This window comes from Hyaena hyaena, unplaced genomic scaffold (assembly GCF_003009895.1).
Source record: "Hyaena hyaena isolate Hyena2069 unplaced genomic scaffold, ASM300989v1 scaffold_41, whole genome shotgun sequence".
NCBI lineage: Eukaryota > Metazoa > Chordata > Mammalia > Carnivora > Hyaenidae > Hyaena > Hyaena hyaena.
In genome coordinates, this window is record NW_024080673.1 from 3,030,811 (window position 1) to 3,052,981 (window position 22,171).

Here is a 22,171-nt window from a genome sequence, read left to right on the forward strand (position 1 = left end):
TATGACCTACATTTTTGAGAGTTAGAAGGCCCAGAGGTAATTTCCGTTTTCATATTTTGCAGGGAAAAAAATTCCTCATAATGTACTGCAAGAATAAGGTGCTATTAACTTCATTATACTTTTTATTTTACATAATCAAATCATGAAGTGTTGAGTAGAAGTTATAGCTCCCTTGCAACAGCTTTTAAATTTGTAGGCTGGAGGAAACACAGCATAAAGAAACCCACCGTCCAGATACCGGAAAAAGCCTTCAAGGTGGGGGGATGGTCCTTGGTGGTCCTTTAGTCATCATTTGGCTTTCAGGACAGGACACGGGAGGGTTTGAGTGTGTGTGGTTTCATGTGTGTCTGTGTGTACGCACCCGGGCAACGTTAAAGTGCTCTTTGATGTTGATTTTTTACTTGATAAATCACCCTTTTTTAAGAAGAAAGTGACAGGTAAGTGAAACTGAAATGAAAAATATGTTTCAAGGTGGGGGGTACATACCCTGAGAGAAAGACAAGTGACTGCAAGTTTGCCTTCACCAGTAGGAGTGTGCCGAGCGGCCGCGTGTTCACGGCAAGTACAGTCTTCTCTGCGATAACAATAAAAATCACCCCAGAAATCGAGCCCTCTTCTTGACCTAAAGCTGTTCAGCCCACCCCAGGATGCTTTTTGATCAGAAAATGTCAGCATTTCACACTGTGCCTTTTTACTTATAAGAACCATTCCCAGGCTGCCTGTACAGCTATTGAAACTTGTGGCTGTGATAGTATTTAGCTGATGAGAAGGCTGGGGAGTGAATTATCTGTTTTACTGGCTCACATATCAATAGCAAAAATTCTCCTTTAATTTGAGGAAAAATTACTTTTTGCTTTCAAGCACAGATGGCAGTAAGTTTCTTTTATGAATGGCAGATTCTTTCATGGTGCCCTGTTCCTTTTTTCCCCTATGAGAAGGAAGTGAAAACATTGGCCACACTAGCTCTTCAGCTCTGAAAGCAGTGCGGTTTTGATAAACTCCTAAGAGCACGAAGGCCCCACACGAAGTCCTTCAGTTCATCCTTTAGCTTCTCAACGGCTTGTATTAAAACCATTAGAGTAATTTGGCCTTCCACAGGCACATATTAAGTCAGCCAATGAGCATCACGGAAAACCCATTTTTAGTTAAGACTTTTTAGTAGCTATGGGATATGCTGGATAGTCACCATGTCCCCTCTAGACCTACTCCATCCTCTATCTGGCTGTGTGCCCCTGGGGGATATATCACACAGACCTTGTCAGTGGGCTCCTATGTCTTCTGCCATCTAGTTGGGTTTGGCCAATGCGGATACCTAGCAGGAGATAGGAGGTCAGAGGGAGAGGGAGGTCAAGATCATTGTTTTCCTGTACTGTCCTTGACTGGTCCTGGACCACAGTGACTGGACCACTCTGTCTAAGATCACAGCTTCTGCTGAGAAACCCTCTCCCACAAAACCACAGTTCTCTCTGTGCTCTGGCACCTTCCCTCTCACCATGTCCCTTCAGGCTTCTTGGTAGTAACAACTTTCAGATGTTTTCAGTCCATCTCATGTTGGTTTGCCTTGGGTCTGCTCATACTTTATTGCATAGGTCTTTCCCCCACATCTTCTCACTTAGATAATTTTTGTGTGTCATCATTTTCCTGCAGAACCCCCTGACTGATACAAGGCAATAGTTGATTTTTGGAAACCAAGCTAATAAGAAGAAAAAATGATAGTACATGGAGGAAGTAAACGGCGTGGCAGTGACCGTGAGAAGCACCAAGTTGAGGGAGGAATGTGTAAGGAACACCGTGAAAGAGCTGGAGTTAGAATGTGCACTGAGGCGATTTGAGAGTTTGCTTAGGTAGCACATGGACTACAACTAAAACAATGGGAAAAAATTGTTAGGTGAGCAGAGAAGAAAGGGGCAACCCAAGGATAGTGTCCCATACCCTCTCGTAACAACTCATTTCATTGCTGAGTTATTTTTTCCTAGTCAAATTGACGAGGCTCAAGGATGCCTAGATCCCTTGCAAAACATCACTTCTGGGTGTGTCTGTGAGAGTGTTTCCAGAAGGGCTTAGCATTTGCACCAGCAGATCCAGGAAAGAGGTTTGCCCTCGCCAGTGTCGGTGGACATCATCTGATCGACTGAAGACCTAAGTAGAATACAAAGGCAGTGAAGGTCAGACCTGCCCTTTGCATGAGCTGAGACATCCATCTTCTTCTGTCCTTGTAAACTGCCCCTCCTTCTTCTCAGGACTTTGGAGTCAGGCTGGGACTGGCACCATTGGCTCCCTTGGTTCTCAGGACTTCAGATTCAGACTGGGGCTACGGCACTGGGTGTCTTGGGTTACCAGCTTGTAGACCGAATATCATGGGGCTTCTCAGCCTCTATAATTACAAGCCCATCCCTTATAATAAATCTCCATGTATATGTATACTTATATTTACAGAGGGACAAACCCTGACAAATACACAAATGTAGATGTTTACTGTTTTATCTTCAGTTATTTTCGACCTGTTCAGTGACTGGGAGTAATTGTAAAGCAGGGTTCAGCAAGCTCTTTGAAAAGCCAGGTAGTGAATCTTTTTGGTTTTATAGGCCAGATGAGCAGCCGCAACTACTCAACTCTGCTCTTGGAACAGGGAGGCAGACACAGACAGTGCGTGAACAAATGGACGTGGCTTATATTCCAATACAACTTTATTTGCAAAGGCAACATCCTGGATTCTAAAGGATATCTGTACATGGTAGAGAAATAGCAAACTTGAAGATCCAGTTCACTTTTCCTGGGTGCTGTCTTTCTGAGTAATGGCTTGCTTTTACCCCCAGGATGCGCAATATGCTGAGGCAGGCAAAAGAATGGGTTTAGGATGTCAAACAAAGGTATATGTTCCCAAGTCCATGAATTTGAGCAAAGGTAACTATTTTGGAAAGCTCAAAACTCACTGAGACTTTTTCTAAATGCAGAAGAGGGGCATTGTTAGTGCTGCTCAGTGTAGCCCGTGGATTGTGAATAAGAACCACAGCTGCATTTTTGTAGTGCTTCTGGAATGCCTGTAGCTTTCTTGACTCTTGGTCCTATAGTTAGGCTACCTCTCACCATAAGCAATGCTATACAGAGCACAAACCACTAGGTTGCTAGAGTTTTCCAGCCATTGAAATCCCAGCTATCCTTTCCCCCTTCTACTAATGAAAGCCTGTATGAAATGTGGTTTACTTCATGCCTTTCACCACTGGGCTAAGATCAGCTTGCCCTCAAGGAAGCCTGACCTCTGGCTCTGATATCAAGATAGTTTGAAATTTCTCAAGTAAGCACCAAATGGAGGAAGGTCAGTAAATAAGAGGGAGGTTTTTATTCCCCAGCTACATTATCCCCCCAACAGGGCTGTTATCTTGGCTGTCTCCTGGGTGTCTCTAGAGGAACAAGACCATGCTCTGGATCCGGGTGTGGGGGAGAAGGTGTGGTTCTGAGGATCTACCCAAAGCACGTTTTGGGGAAGAAGCAATGGGTGGGGAACAGACTGGCTCTGGCCTGTGTTAGCTGCCTTTCCAAAATGCTGTGCTGAATCTTTGACTACTCCCCCTTGACAGCAGGTGATGGTGGAGTGAGAAAAGTGTCAAATGCTTAAATGAATACCTAGCGAATCTGCCGAACAGCCTAGCTGAGCCCATCATGGCAGGTCAAGAACATGCTGGAGGAATGTCCTGCCCAGCTGCCTCCAGCAGCACAGACTCCTGGAGGCTATGGATAGATTTGGTGCACATGGGTTGGGAAAAGACAGGGAGGCTTGTCCAGGTAGGCACAGCCCAAAATACCTGGCTGCTAAGGGTCTTAAATGGGCCCCAGATGAGCAGGAAAAGATCAGAACCCACCAAGAACAGTGCCTAGAGGGAGGCTGGAGATATGAGCAATACTGCTGCTGAAAATAATCTGAGTGGAAGGCAGGACAAAGGAGCAGAAATAGAATACACCCAAGCAGTGGACATCGAGTATGTCAGCAGTGTGGACTGGTAAAGTCTAGTGGGGTCCCTGGCTGGCTCAGTCGGTAGAACATGTGACTCGGGGTTATGCGTTCAACCCTCACATTGGGTGTAGAGATTACTTAAAGATTAAAAAAAAAAAAAACCTTTGTGCTTGCTTCAGCAACACATAGACTAAAAATTGGAATGATACAGGGAAAATTAGCATGGCCCTTGCACAAGGATGTTATGGTAAAGCCTACCATCCAAGCCACTTTAGCCGAGAGCTCAGCATGTTCAGTGAGCCCTGCACTGAGTGGGGACCAGGATGGCTCTCTGCCCTCAGTGATAATAGCTGAAATTTACTGAGGCTTATATGCACCAGGCACTCTGCTCAGTGCTTTAGATAGAAGTTGTCATTCAGGACTTAGATGACCCTTAATTATTCCTATGTTATGAATAAAGAATCTGAAACTGAACAAGTTAAGGAACTTCCTCAAGGCTATAGAACTGGTATGTGGTAGACGGGATTTCAACTCTGTTGTGGCTGCCTCCAGGTCATCCTGTCCCTCCATAGGTAGCAGCTGAGAAGCAGAAAACCTTGTATGCTGGTGACTGGGAGCTCCTTACATTGTGCTTCCAATTTTAAACAGCCCCAGCTTCAACAGGGCTAGAGGGTACAGGTCTATCAGCACATCTCCCATACCTGTGCCTGCTGATGACAGAGGCCAGATCTGATTTTAGTGGAATAGTTGTCAAATGATTCGAGGTTGGGAGGGAGAATACAAAGAATAAAGAATGCCTATGTTGGAACTCAGTCTAGGTCTGACTTCTGGTATTGTGCCTTTTCTGATTAACCAAATTTTGGAACCAGCTTCCATAGAGATTGACGTTTATGATTTTGTGTGTGTGTGTGTGTATGCATACACACATATATAATACACATACCCACATATATATAATACACATATATGTTATCTATATATAATATATTGTATCTATAACTTTGTGTTTTTACCCATGTGGGGATTCATGGTGATGTATACATGTACAAGATGGAGATATTGACTGGATTGGGAGTAGAGTACGGAGGAATGAATTACAAGATGCATCGAAAGTATAGTTGTCACCCAGAATGCAACAGGTTTTATAACTTGAGTGATGAGCCGATCAAGTGGCTACACATTCTTTTGGCTGAGCCACTGTCTGATGGGGGTGGGTAGAGTGCCAACATCATTTCCAATGAGGGAATTCCCCCCAAAATGCCATTTTTTGCTCGCCACTTGAAATTGATTCCCCCCTTGTCTGGGATTACTCAGAGGACTGACTCCCTTCAGTATGGTGATGGCTCACCCCAAATGGCTTCTCTTCCCTTCTTCTTCCTTCCTCTTGTCTTGAAAGTAATGCAGTCTGTTGCCATAACCCTATATTCCAAAGTTTTTGTTAAAATGCCCTTTCCTGAACTGCCATAATGTTTACCCCTGGTCTTTATCACTGTGTTTAACACTTGGTCACATGCCTCTCTATCATAAATTAGGGTTTCTCAGTTTATTTGATATTGTGGACCCTGTATTTCTGTGTTGTGAAGTTGAGGGTGTTCTGTGCATTGTAGGATGTGAAGCAGCACCCCTGGCTTCTATCCACTGGATGCCAATAGCACCCTCCCCTAGCTGTGACAACCGAAACTGTCCCCACATATTGCCCAATATCCCCTGGGAAGCAAAATCAGGCCTGACTGAGCTGAATTGTAAGGCCCTAGAGGACATGAGCCCTTTCATAGTCACATTTGGGTCCCTCAGATCTGACACATGAAAAACATGCAGTGCTATGGATAAATGAATCAATGACTCAATGAATGAGTGAACTCACCAGTTAGTGGCCATTTGTGAACTCACTAACACTATCAGGAGATACTGGGTATGGAGTAAGGAGGCACTACCAGGAGGAGGGAGGCACTGAGCGCTGGGTCAGAAGTTGGGGAGAGTGGATGACAACCTTTTCAGTTTGATCAAGGATGATTCCAGTGTGTGTATAAGGACTTTTGTTTTACATCAGAGATTTTTAACCCGATACCTGGATCCTCTTGAGTTCCAAGGTGCTTGATAAGGCAAATTTATGAGAGGGCTTCAGGGGTTTTGAATTCTCTGAAATACATTGTATTAAATTTTATATGTATGTGCATTTTTATAGGGAGGGGATCCATAACTATGATCATATTCTGAAAGGTATCTGTGACCCAAGAGTGATTAGGTAGCTTCCTCTGCCATTAGTCTAGTAAGCCTGGCCCGTAAGACCTGTCCACAGATGGCTTGCCTTGCCCAGGTCACAGAGCAGGATCTCAGAAGCACCTGGGTCCATCACCTGGTCTTGGCTGCTGCAGTGAGTCCCGTCTGCCTGCTGCAGACATAGATCTGTACATACCTGGGGTCTCCAAGATCATGTAAGCAAAATAGGAACTGGGAACATTTTGAAAGCCCTTTGTAAATGCTCTGTTATTGATAGATGATAAAATGATAATGTGTTGTAAGAAATAAGTACAAATGAGCAGAGACTTTTGCTTGGAGTGTTCTGTGCTTTCTTAGGGCTCAGAGATCTGCTTGTCATTCTCCTGGTGTCTCACCATCTTTGAACAATGGGAGTCATCAGATCATACAAGTTTCCATGGCAACTGAGGTTTCTGTATCCTCCTCTGGCAGCCTAAGATTGTTCCCATGACAGATTCTCTAGTGCTTTGTCCATAACAAGAGGTAGAGCTTTTATCAATCTCCTTAGATTCTGGTCTTCCAACCCAGTGGGCAGCTGGGTGTTCTCCCTGATAGATGCCTGCTTTCCTCTCTAGGGTTCCTGATTGATCAGCACTGGAATTGAGCACCTACGAAGGTCACTCAGCACTGTGAAGTGCTCTTTCTTAGCACTCACTTAGAAATGCGAAGATGATTTTCATTTTATGAAGCTTTACAAAATCTAGTCACATATACACAAATCATAGTAATACCAGGAGGTATACAGTGGTGCAAATAAGAGTGGTGCGATTTAGGGAAGAGTTTGCTCTTCTGGCTGTATTGATCAGAGAGGGCTTTCCCAAGAAGGAGAGCTTTATCTCCCTCCATGAAACTGGTCCAGATTTAATCTGTGGTGTCCTTGAGGACTGTGAAGCAGAAATTTGAGATAAACCATAGTGTCTTAAAAGAATAGAGTATGACTCAAAGGTGCCTGGCTTATACTTAAGGAATTGCCAAGACCCTAAGAAAGCTCTGTTGTGATCCTGAATTATCATCTTAATGTTCCTCTTGTCCCTCTTGCCAACACCCGCCCCCCCCCCATCCTCTTACCCACACTTCCTGGTACATCGCACAGCTAAATCATTTTCATTTCCTTTCTTCTCATTTATCAGTGTGTTATACCAACTGTACATATATATTAGCTGTATTCCAGCAGTCTGTCTCCCACTAATTTACCATCCTCTACTATAGTTCATTATTATCAATTAATATTTAGTAAGCATCCACAGGGTTCATCGCTGGGAATTAGGCAGCATTTTCATTACTTTCTGTTCCCTTGCCATGTTCTGTTGCCTTGGCTCAGCTTAGCCAGTATTTATGATCTTTCTGCCAGTTCTCTATTCATGTGACAGCCCTCATACTCATCCCCATTTCAATTAATATTTCAAGAGCAAAACCAGGAGTCATTGTATTAAAACGCTTCACTTAACACCAGATGCACTGCCTCAATGCTGTCCCTTTCATGTACTAATTTTGCAATTCTCGCCTAACACGGAATTCCATTTGTCTGGGCTGCTCTCTACAAGCCCAAACAGTGGTTCCTCTTGGTTCCTTTGCATTCCAGGCAGTTCCAGATGTTTCCTCCTCATAAATTTCAGTTCCTTAACTAGGCTTAATGGATCATAATTGTCCATTTCCGAAGATGCCTCTGAGGTTTGCTTGCCTTCTGTCTTTCAGCACCTTTCTAGTCCTTAGTCATAAGCAATTGTCTTCGGCCTGGTAGGTTTCCTAATACAATTAATTCATTGACTGCTCTCATGCACATAGAGGCATTGAGGGAAATAAAATCATCTGATAAACTCTGGGATCTATCTGTCAGAGCCAGCAGATAAGTAGGTTGGCCTTTTTGGGAGGAGGAGCTATTGTCAGAGGCCTGCTGTACCCGGGGATGGTCAGGCCGTGGAGGCTGCTTGCTTATGCTGTTATCTGGTGTAAGCGAGCACAAGGCTGAGTACAAAGTGTTTGAAGTTACCAGCCAGATGTGACTGGGATGTGGGTAGTGGTGTCATTGCCACCTCCTTTGTGTGGAGGAGTCCTAGCTAGGTGGCAGCAGTAGGTAGCTACTCTGAGATCTCCTGGGTCAAGTTTGGAGCTCTGCTGGTAGGCCCCTGAGGCAGAATATCGGACCTACTTCCTGTTTGGTGAGGTCTAGCAAAGAGGAAGAGAAGGTAGAAGAGAGCCAGCTCTAATGTGATCAGAATTTTTCATCCTCTTAGGAGGACCTAAGGAACTTTCCATAGTTTTGCCTACAAAGACTGCATCAACAATATTATTTCCTTTATTATGCATCAGTTGAGGTCCTGGGAGAAAACAGATGGCATGCTCAAGATAGTTTATTTATTTATTTTTTAAGTTAGTTTATCTTTTTTTTTTTTTTTTAAATTTGAGAGAGAGGGAGTGAGGGGGAGAGAGAGAGAGGGAGAGAGAATCCCAAGTAGGCTCCATGCTTTCAGCACAGAGCAAGATGTGGAGCGTGATCCCATGTACTGCTAGATCATGACCTGAGCCAAAATCAAGAGTCAGATGCTTAACCACCTAAGCCACTCAGATGCCTCTGGAGGACAGTTTAATAAAAGGCCTCTTACAAAGGTAGAGAAGGATGTGGGGAACTCAACAGGATAACAGGGCAAGGGAATGACATGGCCATACAACCACGTGGCCAGAAGGAGAGAGCCACTTGGTAGCAAGTAGGTAGGTAGCAAGTAGGTAGCCACTTGGTAGATGGAGGGATGCAGCTAACCAGTGTTGGCCCAGCAGGGTGGGGATCAAAGCAGGAAAACTCCCACCTCCCTTCCCACTCTCCAGGGCCCTCTGGGACCTCCCATTTGCTGAACCTACTTGGAAACCAGAGGGAAGGGGCCCACATAGCACCCCGGGGGACAGAGAAGGGTAGAGAAGGATGGAGAGTGGATGTTTAGGTGCCAGCAGAACCCAGTCAGCACATTTATCCTGTTAGAATCTATACCACACTTAGTCTAGAATGGGAAGAAAACACTATCATAAGCAAGATGAGATTACTATTTCTATGTAATTAGAAACAGTTTCTTATGAGTTGCCTTCTAGCCCATTTCCTTGGAAGTTGGTAACAACGTGGTTTAACCAGAACAATGTGATGGGACATCTTCACAGCCCAAGTTCCACATGGCCAGTGACACGTTGCTCTCTAAGAGGTCCTGATAAAAGTGCCCAGTGCAGCGCTGTGGGATGGCTGGAGTACAAGTGTCATATAATGGATTGATCATTGCATTAGAACTCCAAGTCTGCACATTTGAACTTGAGGTGAGCCCTTCAGTAGAGGTGTGGCCTTCAGCAAGTTTCTTAAACTCTCTGACTCTTTGTCTCCTCAGTCATGGGGTGGCCATGAACATCAAAGAAATAGACCCAGAAAGTTGTCTTGGAGACTGTAGGACTCTATGCCAATGAAAAGTATCATATTATGGCCATGATGGCGCTCCTCGCTGCTGAACTTCAGCCTCTCAAAAATATAAGCAATGGGGGAAGAGTCAGGAAAAGCACATTTGAAGAGCCTACTGTGTGCAGAGCACTCATTTTAAAGGGCACAGAGGAAATAGATGCTGCATAACATAGAAGAAAGAGCTTGGGCTGTTAGGAGAATCAAGGCAAGGGGGTCAAATGGAGCACAGTGCTTGGCATGTTTCCTACCCCTCCTCACTCAAAATATGTGGAGCCAGCTGACGTAGTGACTCCAGATGGCAGTTTTCTTTGTCTGCAGACGGAAGGAGACATTCAGAAAAGACATTTTTCTAAATGTTTGATTTGCGTATATTCATATATGATGTTTAAAAACTGAATGGCATATCCATGATGTTATCAGCCAGAATTGTTCCCCAGGTGTTACCTACAGGTTGTATCGGATCAGACCTTGGATTCCTTTCTTCTTAGGCCAACTGCCTCAGTAGTCAGTCCCCTGTTAATGAGCTGTACGCCAGACCTTCTTATATGGAGTATTATATTTTTCTGGAACTTTTGGCCTACTGCTGTCACCCTTGAAGCTCAGCCAACATCTATTTATAACAGGCAGTTTTATTCCAGAGGCTTGCAGAAGTGCCCATAGCCTTCTAAACAAGTGTACAATGACTCCCTGTGCGCAGGGTACCGCTGGGTCCTCAGCCCCAGGCCCTCTGCCCCTGATAGAATCAGGCTGGAGACTGGGCTGCGGAGCCGAGCTCTCTTTTGTTTGTCTTATGCCTTCAATCGCTTCGAGCTATGCCAACTCGGAGCAGCGGGAGACTCAATTTGGGGAAGGGGCTGAAGATCATTTCCCATGTGACTGTCTCTCTTTACTTCGAAGGGGGCAAAACAGACTCAGAGGGTTCGAAGCGGGAAAGATTTTCCACTACATAAAGAGAACGCGAGAGGAAACAGGGTCCCAGTGGCCTCTTGCCAGGCCCCAGGAATGCGCCAGCCCTGGGAATTGGCCCCTGGCCAGCCTCCTCAGAGGCTGCTGACTTGGAAAAACTGGTTCTCTGGCCGCTGCCAAGAATGCAGACAATGGTCTTTTGGTTATTTCACTTTTGAAACTTAGGCTTTTGTTTTATTATCACCAAAGGTAACATTTATTGGGCACCTATGTATGCATGCCAAAAGATAAAATGCATGATTGGAAGTCAGTGTAACTTAAACCGAGCAGAAACACCAGGGTCCTCATATAAAATTTACAGCCTGCTTCTAATTAGAGCCTAATCCTCTGCTTGGGTATGTTGGTACCTTGGATGTGAGCACTGAGTGGTACTGAAATTCTAGAATTAAAATTACTTTTTAAGCGCTAAACCAAGCCGCCTTATGTCCCTTGAAAGGGCTGACAAAAAGCTTATCTGATTGTCGTTTGGTTGAGAAAGGACTTTGAGGAAAGGAGGCACAGGACAGCTGAGTTCTGTGGACGGAAAGAGACCACGGTCCGGCCGTTGGTTCAGGATCCTGAATTCAGGGGATGGAAAGAGGAGTGGCCAGTACACATTCCCCCTCAGCGTGTGATCATTTACTATGGAATGAGGATGATGGTGTTAGTGTGTAATCAGATGACCTTCAATCATTCCATATGGTTTTCCATTTTCATCTGAATTAGCGCTATTGATAACAATAACAATAATAATAACCACTAACATTATATTTATTATATCCTGGGCACTGGACTTAAATATTTTATTTGCATTAGCTCATTGAATTTTCACAACAACTCTACAGGGAGATTCTATAGCATCTCCCTTATACAGGTGAAGAAACTGATGCTTAAAATTTAATAGCTTATCCCAGATCAAGTGACCAGGAAGCACCGAGGTCCGTCTTACCAACAAACTCACACCACTAATACCTGTACCCTCTAAGTGTACCTTAAGCACATTTCAGAGTTGAGGGGAGCATATCTCTCTGTGCTTTGATCAGTGAGCTTTCTGGAGTTCCCTTCCTCTGATGTTGGGGTTGGCTTCTTTCCGAACGCCATCTCGGTGCCATGGCTTCAGTGACAGTTTTCACAGTGGCTCTTCTCTATAGTAGTTTCCCTGGACCTTTTTACTCAGATGACAGTCTGGCCTCCCTTGTGTGTAGAGGCCTTCCTGTGTGCTGTGATGAGGGCTTCTGCTAGCGTGCTGAGCCGTGGAAGAATGGGGAAAGCTTCTCTGAAAAACTTCCTGGAAGAGATACAGGCCCCGAGGCCCTCAGACCTCATTTTAAGAAAGTTCTATTTATGTGAATCCAGGTTTATACAAAAGATGCATCGGTGGTTGCTTTTCCTCTTTCCAGAGAGACTCCTCACATAACAAAGGACTCACCAGAAATTTTTTTTTTTAATAGACCTTAATGCATTTTAAATTGAATTGAATTTTCAAAATTCAATTTGCGGCGGTAGTTTCCCATGGAGCTAAATGTCCAACATCAGACCTTCCCCCCATACTCCGTGATGGAAACCAGATCACAGATGATATTTTGGGTTGAAATGCTTTCCCCAGGAGCCCTTGAAAAGCCCGGAGTGCCTGTCATCATGCATGGAGGGAGTTTTTCCTCAGGGGACAAAAAGGAAAGTCATAGCCAGGAATCCCAGGCTTTGATTCCTCCCTGGCAGTGTCTTTCTTCCTTCTGAGCTCTGGTAGGGATGATCAGCAGTGTGCTGTATCATAAAGAGTGGCTGATGTCCTACACGTAATCCAGAGTGATTCCGAGATCTTCAGACACTTCCGCTCATCTCTGAAGGACTTCTGGTGTGTTAGTGTACAAAAGTTCTTCCACTGTTGCAGATGATATCCATTAATGTTTACTTTCACATGTACCGTGGAACCCGATCTTCTAGATAGATGAAAGAAGAAAAGAAAGATGGAAAATTAACTTAGACTTAGATCACTGGCCACTGGTGAAGTGCTGAGCACTGCACAGATCCATCATACATATTTTGATTAATTCTTTCATTGCATTCAACTAATCTTTATTGTGCCTGTTTCTTCACAGAATTCTGTGGTGCCCAAGACAATAGTTGTCCTTCTCTCATGGAGCTGATATGCATATAATTCTTCCAGCAACCTGTGATGTGTGTAGCATAATTCCTCTTTCAGAGATCTAGAAACTGAGGCTCCAAAAGGTTAAATAGCTTGCTCTGAATCACATAAGTTAGCAAGAGTGGACACCGAGTTTCTGAACCAGAACCAAGTCTGAGCCACGGCCAGTTTCTTGGTTATTCTATACTCTGTACTATTTATAACACTCAATTAAGGATCAAGTCTGTATTTCTTGGTTAATGGAAAACTGTCTGGAAATAACAACAGCCACAAAACCTTGTTTTAAATGAGAAATTAACTAAAAGGAGTCTTAGTCTTGCAGGAGCAGGAAGAGAGTTTATCCTTTTTCCTATGTGATTACCGGATCCCAGGGGAAAATTAGAAAAAAGCAAATACAGTGGTGGTTACTGAAGGCACAGCCATTCCAGTCACACATGTCGTGTTCAAAGTCCTCTGCTCAGAGAGGATCCCGCTCAAGATTATTGCCCTTGTTGATAAGCACGCTGCTGCAGGGATCCTTTAGAAAGGAAAATGAAACCAGCTCACAGAAAGGACACACAGCTCGCAGCATTATAAAATAAGACCAGCTCTGCGACTGATTAGTTGTGTGCCCTCCTCAACCCTTTACATTTTTCTGAGCCTCTATTTCCTTCTCCACTTATAAAGTATCAAATGATACAAGAGCAAATATATCTATATATATCATATATATATTTGAGAAAGTGAAAACTTAAGCCCCAGTACCAGGGAGAAATGGGATAAAGAAAGAACTAGGAAATGGAGCAGGGGTTTTAACTGGCCCATAGTTCTACCCTGGTGCCCAGCAGAGGGGAGCTTTGAGAGATGGTCCATGAATGGCTGGGTAAAAGAAAAACATGAATGATAACAGTCACTCTAATAAATAGAAAATAAAGTGTCCTTGCTGGCGGCACTGGCTTTTATGTGTCTCTGTAGCCACTAAGTAAAGCTTTATCCTGGCGAGTATTGTGAGTGATCCATACACACTCTTAATTAAATAACCAAAGATGACACGCTCCTGAGAGCTCGAGGTGCTCAGCCCACTCTCAGCTCTCAGATGCCCAAGAAGCAGGCTTGCTCATTTTGTACATGATGGAAGATCATTCCTGAAGCCTGCCACTGTGCAGAGCGAGGGAAAGGCACCACCTCCAGCCACGGCCTCACCTCCACAGGGAGCTTTATCATTTCCCAGGCACACCTGGAAGTTCACCATCCATTCTTCCATTTATCACATTTTCATTGAGCACCTTATGTCCAAGGCTCTGTGCTCCTATTAAAATCTTTAAAAAATATAGCTGTATTAAAAATTGAGCTTTTTTCCCCCTCTGAATTTCTGCAGTGCTTCTTTCAGAGCTCTGAAGGGGTGAGTAAGGCCCAGTGGGGAGCTGCACAGATGGAAGTCATAGAAGCTTGAAGCATGCACTTGAGGAGTTGAGTTCAGGAGGCTTTCCCCATTTTGGCCATGTACGAATGCCAACAATATAACCTCCATATATGATGGAAAGAGGAATGAGGGTAGAGAACTGAGTCAGTTTTGAGACTGGAGTAACTCTCTACAGTCAGGCAAGGACTCTTTGGCCAAAGGAGAAAGAGAGACTAGAAAAATCCTCCAACAACAGCATCCACAGCTCCTTTCCAATAAATGGATCCAATTTCTTCTTTGCTCACTCAGCCCTCAGAAAGCAGCTGGCATTTATGTAATGTTCCAGAATGAAACGGAGCAGTGGCCCATAATGTCCCTTTGGAGGAGGCTTTGAAAAAGGTACTGAAATGGTAGATCACAAATGAAGCATTGTCTTTTCTGCTCATTTCCCAAACTCTATAAATACAGCACATTCAGGAAAAGGTGCCCGTAAACTAGACGAAGCTATGTGCACATGGACTGACAGAGCCACCATCGAGTTTTGAGGGGAAACCCAAAGCCAGTCACCAAAGCAGTGGCCATTCAGTTATGACAAGTACATGGTGTGAATAAAAATGTAGGGAGGCTTGATGGAGCAAAGACTGCTTGTCCAGTATTGAATGTTAATGCTACTTCCTTACAGGATTTTGTGGTTTTTTGTTCCCATCACATGGTTCAGATATTCCCAGGGGGGCTAGAAAAATATAAGGTGTTACATGGTGGTATTTCTTGAAACTAATTATCTGAGAGAATTCATGGAAAATGGAATAGACTGAGGTTTCACACTTGAATAAGACTCCCTGTCATCCATGACAATGTACAAATTGATCCATTAGAAAAGTTAATAACTTAGCTGTTGTTAATAGTAACTAGTTAGTTCTGAGTATCAGGAGTAATCAAATCAGTACTTTTGTGTTCATAATCTTTGTATACACACCTCATAAACAGAGTAAATGAATAAACAGCTTTAATTTTAAATATGTAACTAAAATGCTTGAGCTCTCTCTTCATGCTCTGTAAATGAAAAATAAAACTCAGTAAAGTTAAATTATATTTGCTGGAATCTCAGAAACATGTCGGTGGAATCTAAATTCTAGTACTTTTTTTCAAGTGGAAACTTCTAAGGAAATAATCTTTATATCTTAATCATTAAGCTCCTTAGATTGAATTGAAAAGAGTTAATCAAAGAGGCCCTTCTATAATTACACTTAGTTGGGTAGATTCATTGTACTGGGTTTCGAGTCTGGGAACCCACTTTGATCTCAAGCTTCTATAGGAAAAGATGTTTGTAGTTCTTGTCACCGTGTCCCCCATATAATGCAGTGTCCAGCATCTAGTGGGGCTCAGCAAATGGCTAGGGGATGAATTCTGTGTGGCTGTGGGCTCCACACTCTGCTCCCCGTTTTGCCATTCACGGGCTCACTCTGGAGAATTCTCGTTTTCCTTCTGAGCTTCAGCGTCACTGGCTTTTCTTTGTGATAACAGGTTGGGACCCCAGTGACCTGTCAAGTTCCTTAGAGCTCAGAAACCCTATGATATCAAGTGTCTAGCACAAGGTGGGAGATACCAAAGAAAGGAAAAAAAGAAGATTTCAGGTTATCAGCCTGTTCCCAGCAGATGGGTTTCAGTGGCTGAGCAAGCCTAATGGGCCTCGCCTCTGTGTTGCATTTAAGTAAGTGGTAAAAGTGGAAATTTCTAATGATGGAACTGCAGGCATCAGTGAGCATGGAAGAGAGAAGTCTTACAGGGAGAAAAATGTATGTCACAAATATATCACTGTCATAAGAAGCCTAAGGTTCAGTTCTGAGGGAAATTTAATATTGGATAATTTATACTATTTAAGAATTAGTTATTTACTAATTCTATTCATTTCAAATGTTTCAAGATAGACCTTTTAAATATCAGTTTGCAATCCCAGTTTAATGTTTGGCTTTCCCATTTTGGCCAGAGCCACCCTATCAACTTTTCTTTTTCTACTTTTTAAATTTTAGTTGACACACAATGTTCTCTTAGGTTCAGCTGTACCACATAGTGAATTGACAAATCTGTCTGTTATGCTCTGCTCGTAACAAGTGTAACTGCCATCTGTCACCATATGACCTTATTAAAAACCATTGACTGCATTGCCTAGGCTCTACCTTTCATCCTCATGAATTATTCATTCTCTAACTGGGAGCCTCTACCTCTCATTCCCCTTCACCCATTTTTCTCATCTCTCCATCCCCCTTCCCTCTGGCAATCATCAGTTTATTCTCTGTATTTATGGATCCATTTCTGGTTTTTGTTTATTCATTTGGATTTTTTTTCCTTAGATTCTACCTATACGTGAAATCATATGATATGTGTCTTTGTCTATCTGACTTATTTCAGTTAACACAGTAGCCTCTAGGTCCATCTATGTTGTCGTAAATGGCAAGACTTCATTCTTTTGTATGACTGAGTAATACTCCACTGTAGATCCATAGCATATCTTCTTTGTCTATTCATCTATCGATGGAAACCCTGTCAGCTTTAAAATCAATTTACGGATTCTGTTTTGCCAAGGGCATTATTGGCCCATTCACGTGCGGCTATTCCATTTGGCATTTTGATATTTGAGATAAATTATTGCCATGTCTGGTGTGCAGACCTCCCACTCAAGTTGTACCTCAGGACTCTCTTGCGTTCCAGAACTCTGCAGAAAGACATGTCAGTGGAGCAGTGCCCCCAGTCTGATAAGTATGCTTGAGTTGTAAATTACACGGAAAAGCCTTGCCAAAGCGCACACTTCCGTGAATTTCAGAAGGGTTGAGTAAATGGTAAGACATCACTCATGTGGAAGATATGGAGGACAGTGTCTACCTTATTGAATGTTCCTAATTTTTCTTTTTAATACTTATTTATTTTTGAGAGAGAAAGCACAAGCAGGGAAGGGCAGAGACGGGGGGACGGAAGGTCTGAAGCAGGCTGTACGCTTACAGGAGCGAGCCTGATGTGGGGCTCAAAGTCATGAACAGGATCATGACCTGAGCCCAAGTCAGACGCTCAGCTGGCTGAGCCCTCCAGGTTCCCCACATGAATATTTTTTTTAAAGGACTGAACCTTAAGGCTTTCCAAATTTAGATTTTAGTTGACTTAACACTAACACGAAATAGAATTTTCCTCTGTCTGCTTTGAAAAATGAATTATCTCTGTAGTTAAGAGTCTGTTTTTTGTTTCTCTTTTTCTCTTTGGTCATTTGTTTTCCTTAAATTCCACATATGAGTGAAAGCATTTGGTTTGTCTTTCTCTGACTTTTTTCACTTAGGTGGTTGGCGGAGGGGAGGTGGGTGGGGGATGGGTGAAATAGGTGAAGAGGATTAAGAGTGCACTTACCTTGATAAGCACTGAGAAGTGTATAGAATTCTTGAATCGTCCTCTCATATATACCTGAATGTAATATAACTGCGTGTTAATTATACCAGAATAAAAATAAGTAGAACAAAAAGTAAATGAATTATCTATGGTTGGGATTGCTTTGCACATCTAAAATCAGACCACCAAGTTGTTAAAAGCAGTGTGTGTCCTTTTCATAAGATTCTGTGTTCTTTTGCTGCAAGATGACTTAGACTCTGCAGTTTTCAGACTGAATACTTCTCTTCTTCTCGGTAATGAAGTCCAAGCTTATAAATGCTTAACTTAAACTATTTGCTCTCCTAAATCCTTGTGAATGACGAGAGAAACTCTTTGAAAAAATAGTGCTGCGTCAGAAACAAGTTGAAATCCATTCTTTGCCTGTGAAAATCAAGGGAACTGCAGATTAACAAATGGCTTGCATGTCACTTTTCCTTGGCCTTGGGTCATTGGCTGGATTTTGTGGTTTTGGTCTCGGACAAGGTGGCAAGATGTGTCCACCTGGCATGGATTTTTATCACATAACTTTCTGAAAATGTCTAAGGGATCCCATCTAGCTTGCACGTTTTTAGAACCCAGAGACGTTTGAGACAAAGGACTTGAGTATTTTTCCTTCTCTTGTGCTAGTAGTTTAAACTTGCACTTAAGCTTTGTGAATTAAATATATCACATCCAGATAATAGAAAATTTTTCTTCCCAATTAAAGTCTGATTCATTTTACTGATTTGGTACTGGGATTTAAACCAAAAATAGATAATAATTCTTTGATATAAGTTCCTATGTGACTTGGGCCAATGTGCCCCAAGTTTGCAAACAAGAAGATAAAGCTAATGACATCTGTCAGCCCCAATCCAGTAACTGAAATATTGCCCATAACTTCCAAGTTAGTCTTGCAGAGCCTACTTCTTTCCATGTGAAGAAAACAATCTTGGGTTGGAAACCTGTATTAAAGCTCAAATAATATTGTCAGCCAGCAAGTTCCTTGAATCAGAAGGTCACTGGCCTGGGCGTGAGTGTTAGCTTTCAGAGAAGACTGGGTTATTCTTGGAGCCATAAAAAATATTTATCTATTGAAGCTGAGATAATGAACTATCATTTTTATGAAGTTATTGTGTCAAGCTTTAGGATATGAGTTGATAGCCTTTTGGAGAAAGAGTACAAACTCCTTCACCTTCTCTAAACCAGGTCAGCACCACTGAATGCAAGACATAGGGTGAAATCACTTCCTTCTTCTCTTACAGAGTGTCTTTGCTGCTTTTATCATTTTCTTTTTGTTCCTTTACTTACAAATAAATACTCATTACCACTTATTCCATCTCTTACCTCTGTCTCACCTTTCCCTCACATGTATTATAATTAATTACATGTAAATGGAGATACAGTAGTCCGCCTTATCTGTGGTTTAGGATTTCTTGGTCAGCTGCGTTCTAGAAGCACATTATCCTCCTCCTGACGTATCATCAGAAAGTCAGTAGCAGCCTGATGCTACATCACAACACCTACATCAGTTCCCCTACTTCATCTCATCATGTAGGCATTTATTCATCTCATATCATCACAAGAAGCATGAACATAGTACAATGAGGTATTGTGAGAGACCACATTGAAATAACTTTTATTGCAGTATATTGTTTTAATTGTTCTATTTTATTATTAGCTATTGTTAATCACTTCTGTGCCTAATTTATACATTAAGCTTTATTATAGGAGTGTACGTATAGGAAATAACATGGTCTATATAGGGTTCAGGACGATCCAGTGTTTCCGGCATCCACAGTGGGTCTGGGACCATATCTGCCATGGATACGGGGGGGGACTACTGTATCCTGAAAGGAACCCATGAACTTGTCTGGGGCCCCCACCCAGACAGTTTGCTTACCAAAACTATGTTTCTCTCCCCTTCCCTTTCAAAATATGAAACTCTACCACTAGCTCTGCAGAATGAAAGGCAAAACCCTCAAGTGCTGAGCATTTACAAAAACAACCTCAAATTTGTGGCATGTGTTGCTTATGGACTTTTTTTCTTGACAAAACCGTAAATTGCGAAAGCCTGGCATGAAATTTCAAAGGCTCCATCCCTATGAGAAGCTATAAGATCAGAGAAGGGAGAGTTTTCAAGCCAGAAGGAGTCTTAGATATCTGAATAGATATTAAGCATAAACATAACTCTGAGGATTGTATTTGCTCATTTTGAACGTTCTGGTTTGTGTTACCTGAGGGTCTTTGTATCTCTCTAGGAACATAACGATAAAATCCCCTGTGGTTACTTCTCTATTATTTGCCAGAGACAAAAACCTGTATCTGAGCATAGTTAGCTCTGCTTTGAACTTCTTGTTTGCTTTCTTCCCTGTTAGTCACAGTCATATATAAAATTTGGAAACGCCAAAGTTGCCCAAGGAACAAACAAACCTTGTGGAAGTCTAAACAACATTCCACATGGTTCTTTGTGCTCAGAAATGGCCACAGCAGGTTCTGCTGCTGTTCAAAGCAGCCCCTTTTTATTCAGGGAGAGTGTTCTATGTGACACACCGAGGAGGGAGTGCCTAGGAAAGGGAAGAGAGATTGTGCCTCTGTTAGTGCTCCGTTACCTCCCAATATTCTTCCTGATGGATGCCCTGTGGCAGGGGTTTAGGGTGAGAAACTCTATTCGTGTGCACCTTATTCAGACCATTCAGAGCTTGCCCGTGACTGCAACTTGAATGCCAAATTCTTAGGCAGGAAGCCATAGCAACCTGTTTAATACCAATGTTCAAAACAGTCTCCTTGTAATTAAAGCAGTATTAAGAAAACAGAACTTCTGCCTCATTTTGGCCAGAACTCAAAGATGATAGGCTGTGTTTTAGTAGGGCTTTTTCCTTTCTCTTAAATCAAATTTTGACAGTCCCTTATCCTTGAATATAGATGAAGCACATCTGATATTTGGAAAATAAATGTGTGGCATCAAATTTTCTATGCTAATCTTCTAAAATTGGCAATTGCCTGAGCTTAGTTATATGTTCTATAACCCTATCAGTGTGTATAGTGCTCAGTTTCCATGGGAATAAGCTTGGCACATTCATTCAGCTCAGAATCAGAATTAATTCAGGAGGCTGTGGTTGTCCTGACACTCAGTGCTAAACGATTCTCCTGATAATTAGAAATATAATCTGTGTTGCTTTATTAGACAAACATTTTCCTGGGTCTTTGTTTGTTTGTGTGCTTTTCAGATGCCTGATCTTACCGTGTTTACTTTCTGCAAGAAGTAGTTCTTTGCAAAGATAATTGGAAATTCTTTTGTTTTTGAACTTAGTTTGGATTCATCACAAGAACCTTGATATTTTCCCCTTCTCGTAAACTGGTCAGATTTTCGCAAGTAGGTGCAGACTTGTAAATCCTAATGCAGTAATTCCCCAATTTGAGACCACAGCAAAATCATATAGAAGGCTCATTAACACACAGGTGCCTGCTCCCATCCCCGGTTTCTGATTCAGCAGGTCTGGGTGGGGCCGTTAATTTCCATTTCCAACAAGTTCCCAGGTGATGCTGCTACTGCTGCTGGGCCCCACACCCTGAGAACCACAAGCTTTGTCAAAACAGCCACAAAGCTCAGAAAGCATTTTTGGAGGTAGTTGCTCTGTGCATAGTTAGCACTGTCCTAAATTTCGTCAGATGTATCTACTATCTCGATTACGTGTAAGTTACATGCAAAAGCAAGGTTGTATAAGTAGTCTAAGTAGTCGAGGCAGGAGAGGTGAGCATAGGCTGGAGGGTGCACGGTGGCTTGGGAGAAGACACTGGGCTGTGGCTGGCCACCAAGCAGATGAAAATGAAATTTTCATAAAGTATGTAATCTTCAGTCAGAAATTAACAAGTAGGTCAGGTTTGGGTTCAAGAGGTGCCCCACGTGTCACCCACAAGGCAGCCCCTTTTCCAGATGAGCAAGATGTCCCCTTCTTCAATGAGGCGTCCTTCTGCTGTAATTAATCAGGACTTGGACAAGCATGGCTTTGTTAGGTGAGTAATGCCAGCTTGTCTATAAATAATATCAAAGAATTAACCTTGTGTGCTAATGTCATTTCCAAAAGCATTTTGTTAGATATATTTGACTGAAATACTGGTTAAGAAACATTCTGGAGCTTTGAATATTGTTAGATTTTGTACACACTCCTGGTTTTAATGAACTTCTGAATAAACAAATGATCTGTCAAAGCAAGTGGGTTATTTAATTTAGACCTTGAGACATCATGGCTTTATAGGAGGCAGGCATAAAATTTTGCCTGAGAGCAATCAGCAAGGAAATGCTTTGCTCTTTGTTTATTTTAAATGTAATGTTTAGCTGGTAACTTTACTTTGGTCTACTATTTATGAGTTAGTGCATTTATTCCTAGGTATAACTCATTGAGCCCCCAATCTTCCGTCTCCATGCCCATGCCTCTGGATTGAATCCTTCTGCATCATCCTATTATTCAGTAGTTGGGAATATACAGCGCAGGTAACTATAGCCCTTCAGAAATAGGCTTTCATGAAATAGCAGTGGGCATAACTAAAAGAGCTGCCTTGTCCCTGGACTTGACAAATCTCAGATGAGTCTAAGCCATAATTGTTCTTGGCAAGTGACAGCTGGTCATCAGCTCATTCTGAGTGTGTAAATCTGTGCACACTTTG

At 42.6% G+C, this 22,171-nt stretch overlaps 1 protein-coding gene and 1 non-coding gene across 2 annotated transcripts in view; both read left to right on the forward strand.

Moving 5' to 3' along the window:
• Positions 1 to 22,171, forward strand: part of NCKAP5 (NCK associated protein 5) — a 1,061,012-nt gene that overhangs the window by 225,941 nt on the left and 812,900 nt on the right. The gene's annotated exons all lie outside the window — the stretch shown is intronic.
• On the forward strand, positions 4,119 to 4,226 carry LOC120230395. The gene has a single exon (XR_005527996.1). It is a non-coding gene; the product is annotated as a U6 spliceosomal RNA (small nuclear RNA).